Source organism: Lynx canadensis, chromosome C1 (assembly GCF_007474595.2).
Source record: "Lynx canadensis isolate LIC74 chromosome C1, mLynCan4.pri.v2, whole genome shotgun sequence".
NCBI lineage: Eukaryota > Metazoa > Chordata > Mammalia > Carnivora > Felidae > Lynx > Lynx canadensis.
The window spans coordinates 148,784,970-148,791,024 of record NC_044310.1 but is presented as its reverse complement, the minus strand read 5'-3'; the positions used below and the strand labels follow the sequence as shown (position 1 = coordinate 148,791,024).

The 6,055-nt window shown below is 35.6% G+C and overlaps 1 non-coding gene across 1 annotated transcript; it reads left to right on the top strand.

The window, feature by feature from the left end:
* The first annotated feature begins 528 nt into the window (after window positions 1-528).
* On the top strand, window positions 529-639 carry LOC115522567. Its single transcript, XR_003971467.1, has one exon. It is a non-coding gene; the product is annotated as a U6 spliceosomal RNA (small nuclear RNA).
* The last annotated feature ends 5,416 nt before the right edge of the window (window positions 640-6,055 follow it).

Sequence of the window (6,055 nt, the reverse complement as noted above, 5' to 3'; positions counted from 1 at the left end):
GGTAGGTTCAGGCTCCGCGTCGGGCTCTGTGCTGACAGCTCAGAGCCTGGAGCCTGCTTAGGATTCTGTGTCCCCTCCTCTCTCTCTGCCCCTGCCCCACTTGTGCTCTGTCTAGCTCTCTCAAAATAAAATGTTAAAAAAAAAGTGCACTTGTAAGGATGAGCACTGGGTGTTGTATGTAAGTGTTGAATCATTAAATTATACACAGGAAACTAATATTATACTGTATGTTAATTAACTGGAATTTAAATAAAAACTTTTAAAAAAGACATGAAGACACTTTTCTACAGAGAAGATGTACAGATGACCAACATGAAAAGATGTTCAACATCATTCCTCATCAGGGAAATGCAAATCAGAACTACAATGAGATATCACCTCACACCTGTTAGAATGGCTGACATCAACAAGAAATAAGTGCTGGTGAGAATATGGAGAAAAAAGCCTCTTGCACTGTTGATGGGAATGCAAACTGGTGCAGCCACTGTGGAAAACAGCATGGAGGTTTTTCAAAAAGTTAAAAATAGAGTGCTTTCTTCAGCAGTGCATGTACTATATAATTGGAATGATATAGAGCAGATTAGCATGGCACTCCTGCACAAGGATGACACTCAAATTTGTGAAGTTTTCCATGTTAAAGAAAAAAATTTAAAAATAGAACTACCCTACCTCTGTAAATCACACTACTGGGTATTTACCCAAAACATACAAAAATGCTAGTTCAGAGGGATACATGTACCCCTATGTTTATTGAAGCACTATTTACAATAGCCAAAATTTGGAAGCAGCCCAAGTGGCCATCAGTAGATGAATGGATAAAGAAGTGATATGTATATACAATGGAATATATTCAGCCATAATAAAGAATTAAATCTTGCCATTTGCAACTACATGAATGAAGGTAGAGATTCTTATGCTAAGTGGAATAAGTCAGCCAGAGAAAGACAAATGCCATATGGTTTCACTCATATGTAGAATTTAAGAAACAAAACAAAGAAGCAAAGGAAAAAGAGAAAGACAAACCAAAAAACAAACTCTTAACCATAGAGAACAAACTGATGGTTCCAAGATGTGTGGTGGGTGGGGGAATGAGGGAGCTAGGTGATACGGATTAAAGAATACATTTATGATGAGCACTATGTAATGTATAGAATCGTTGAATCACTAAATTGTACACCTGAGGCTTGTATAACACTGTATGTTAGCTATACTGCAATTAAAATAAAAAAAGAAAGAAACTCTGGGCAGCTGGAAATGCGGGAGCCTTTGCCATATTGTCATCTGATTAGACCAGCTTGGCAGCAGAAACAAACACATGTGGGCCATACAGCGACCTCCAAAGGGGGTCTTTCAGAGAGAAACCAAAACTGAATGACTCACCTGGAACACCTGATGAATGGTGAAACTGACCCAGCCAAACAAATGCAAAACCCTTCTCATCCAGACCATGGAAGTGGAAACCCTGGCCCATCCTGCTAGTAGCACTGAGTGGATATCACTCTCATTTTCAGTGGATCTGCTTTCTTCTGTGTATACGTGTGTGTGTTTTATTTTTAAAGAGAAAATAAAATGCAAATGAACTTATAAAAAAAAATGTAACCTGAATTTAAACATGAAAAAACTTCAGTTAAACGCAAACTGAGGGATAGTTCACCAAAAATGGCCTGTTGTTTTAAAAAAATGTCAAGGTCAAGAAAAACAAAGAATGAGGAACTTGCTTCAGATCAAAGTCTAAAGAGACATGACAGTTAAATACAGTGTATGACACTGGGCTGAGTCATTGGTCAAGATGGAAAAAATTACTTTTATTTTATTATTCTATTTTTGTCATAAAAGATAGTAGTGGAACAATTGGCAAAATGTGAAGGTCTGTAAATTGGATAGTGCTATATTAATGGTAAGTGCCTTATTTTGATTAATGTACTTTTTGAGGAACTACATTGAAATATTTATAAAGGGGAATGATGTCTGCAACTTGTTTTCAAATTCAGAAAAGTCTGTAGAGGGGAGAGAAAGACACTGATAAAGCACATGTTAAGTTTGGGGAATCTGAATGAAGAAGGGTTTACAGAAATTGTATTGTTTAAAAAATAAACTTCTAAGTTTTGGAATAATTTCAGAGTTACAGAAAAGTTTAAAAGATAGTACACACTTCGCCCAATTTTAGTTTTCATTTTAAATTACCATGGTACATTTTTGAAAACTAAGAAACCAATATTGGTTCATTACTATTAACTAAACCCCTAAATCTGACTTTATTCAGATTTCACTGTTTTCTATGAATTTTCCTCTAAACTTCAGACCTTAATCACATAATGTCCTTTTTTTTTTTTTAAGTGTATTTTGAGAGAGAGAGAGAGACAGAGCAAGCGTGTGCACAAGCAGAGGAAGGACAGAGAGAGGAGTTGGGGGGAGAGAGAGAGAATCCTAAGCAGGCTGCACACTGTCAGTGCAGAGCCCAATGCAGGGCTCAAACTCTCCAACCATGAGATCATGATCTGAGCCAAAATCGAGTCAGGCCCTTAACAGACTGAGCCACCCAGGTGCCCCTTAATGTCCCTTTTCTATTCAAAGATGCAGTCCAGTGTACCACATTGCATTTGTTTGTCATCTCTGTTCAATCTCCTTTGGTCTGTGACAGTTTCTCAGCCTTTTTAAAAAAAAAATTCATGACATTGACAGTTTTGAGGAAACTCAAATATCTTAGAAATATTTCTTAGAAGTAATCTTAGAAATATTTCTAAGAATATCCCCCAATTTTGTTTTCTGTATGTATTTCTCATGGTTAGACTGGGGTTATGGCTTCTTAGAATACTACAGAAGTGAAGTACCCTTTCTGTCACATCATATCAGGAGTAGATGCTATCAACATGGTATGTCTGGTGATGTAAACCTTGATATCTTAAGGTAGTATCTGCCAGGTTTCTCCTCTGTAAAGTTCCAATTTTTCCTACTCTGTTTGGGAGGGAGTCACTAAGTCCAGCCCGGTCTCAAAGGCTGGGGTGGGGTGCAGGTTAAGCCTCACCTCCTGGACAGGATTGTTTCTATGTTATATCATTTGGATTCCTTTATAATGGATATTTGACTCTTTTCTGTCTATTTATTATTTATATTTCTATGGACTCAGCTGTATTTATTTCATTCTTTGAGTTAAATCTAATACATTATTCTATCACCGAAATGGTTCCAGCTTTAACTACTGGAAATCCTGGTGATCTCCTATGGCCTTTTGATATATCCCCATCCTTTTGGTTTGTGAGCTTTGCCTTGCTTTTTGATATTTCCACATGCTTCTCTTTTATCTTGTATTTTCCTTGTCCCTGTCCTAAATGGGCTATTTCTCCAGAACCTTGTTCCCTTTATTGAAGAATAATATTTAGAAACCAAGATCTTGGTGCTGAGGGGTTTGTACTATTTTGTAACTTTATTATTATTATTATTTTAAATGTTTATTTAGTTTTAAGAGAGAGGGACAGAATGCAAGTGGGGAGGGGCAGAAGGAGAGGGAAACACAGAAACTGAAGCAGGCTCCAGGCTCTGAGCTGTCAGCACAGAGCCTGATGCAGGGCTCAAACCCATGAACCGTGAGATCATGACCTGAGCCGAAATCTGGCATTTAACTGACCAAGCCACCCAGGCACCCCTAACGTTATTATTAAATCTGAAGTCACTTCAACATAAAAAGTAAAAAAACCCAAAGAGTTAAAAGTTGTAAGAAACATACCCTATTTGTTATTCTTAAGTGCAATACCTTAGTTTATTATGTCAGTTACCAAATGTTACCATTTAAAATTGGTTGATGCTTATTCTTTCTAAATAAAAATTATAGCTTACTTGATATCTAGAAATTATTAATAAAATTATACAGCTGCAGTAGGACATTTTTGTACGTTTTATTTGCACTTCTTAAAATGTAAACACTTTCTCATATTTCTCACCTCTTATGAAAAGCATAAAGGTCTGTGATTAAATTCATGACACTATTTACATAACAAAACTAATAACTAAACAGTCTAGCTTAACATGCATACATAAAAGGGCATAGCAGGGGCATAAAGGAGGGAGATCTTGACATTACTCATAACTCTTTCAAGCAATAATACCTCCACCCTCAAATTCCACTTCAGTGAGTAAGAATGATGTAGACAGCTTGGCCTGTTTGACAGGAAATTCCATATAAAAATATAGGATTTCTTGTGGAAGTTTGAAAATATATCTCTTTGATCTGTGACATAAGAAGGTTACTACTCTACCGGATACTTCTGTTCTATATCTTGGAAAGCCGTTTTATTTTATTTATTTATTTTTAAAGTTTATTATTTCTTTCTAATAATGTCTACACCCAATGTGGGGCTTGAATTCATGACCTTGAGATCAAGAGTCTCATGCTCTTCCAACTGAGCCAATCAGGCACTCCCTTAGAAAGTCGTTTTAGAAAATATTTTATTTTGTTTTATTTTACTTTGTTTTATTTTTAAATGTTTATTTACTTTTGAGAGAAAGAGAGCGATAGAGAGAGAGGGAGAGAGAGCATCCCAAGCAGGCTCTGCACTGCCTCAAACCCACGAACCATGAGACCCTGACCTGAGCCAAAAATCAAGAGTCAGACGCTTAACTAACTGAGCCACCCAGGTGCCCCAAGAAAATAATTTATTGCTTCCAGAATGCAATTACAAGTAAAGAAAGTGCAAATGAGGATATAGGTATGCTTTAGCTCTTAGTGACACTAAGAACATATTAACAGTGTAAAAAAGACTGAATAAAGACAGCTACAATGTCTATTTACAATAGCATGGATGGAGCTAGAGAGTATTGTGTTAAGCAAAATAAGCCAGAGAAGGACGTGGAATTTAATAAACAAATGAGCAAAGCAAAAAAGAGAGAGAGAGGCAAACCAAAAAACAGACTCTTAACTATAGAGAACAAACTGATGGTTTACCAGAGGAAAGGTGTGGGGGTGGGGGGGTTAAATAGGTGATAGGGATTAAGGAGTGCACTTGTGATGAACTCTGGGTGTTATATGTGAGTGCTGAATCACTAAATTTTACACCTGAAATTAATATTACATTTATGTTATCTAACTTGAATTTAAATAAAATTTTTCTTAAAGTCAGCTACAATGTAACAAAGATATAATTTGTATGGTCTTATCACATTTTTGTATAAAATGTGTATACATGCATAGAAAATTTCTAGATCATTTTTAGCCTGCAGGTTGTTACCAATTGGTGTGTCATGAAGTTAGTTTAGTAAGTCACATTGTTTCAAGTTGAATAAAACAATAGAAAATGCCAGTACTAGTCACATAATATAATAACTATTACAGAAACTTTTATTACAGGTGTTTATGTGTGTGAGCAAGTGATTTGTGTATTGTAATGTAAAATACATTTCTTATTTTGAATCTAGGTCAAAAAAGGTATTTTTAAAAATACAGTTCTAGGATTGTAGACCAAAAACACTTCAAGAGTGGACCTCCAGGGAGTAGGAGATGGACTTTTGCAGGAGAGGGATTTCAGAAGAAAAGATCTGGAAACTAACTTACTTATTTTTTATATAAACAATACAGAAAAGGGTAAAACCATGTAAAGTGGTGATTTAATTTGCAGTTTCCAAACAAACTTAGTATTATTCTGCCCAATCTTCTCTACTGTGATGTATCTCTTCATATCTCTGTAGAAGCTTCTGGAGCCTAACATCTACCCCTTTCACCTTGCTACTTAAGCATTATTCCTTGGGGTTGGCTAAATGTGCTAATGGAAGTCCTATGTAATGTATAGGAGGATATGAACCATATTAATTTTCTAACATCCTTCTTCCCCCTAAAAATCCGAATTCTGAAATATTGTTGGTCCCAGTATTTCACATAAAAAGTTGTAGATTTTTTCATTGTTGTCTAGCTTCTGCTATTGTTGGTTAAATATTTTATCAATCTTAATTTTCATTCTTTTAGGTAATCTGTTTATTCATTATGGTAGATTTAAGATTATCTCTTTGTTCTTACTATCCTTACTGTTTTTATCATAGTGTGTCTGGGTAAGACTATTCTGTTTAT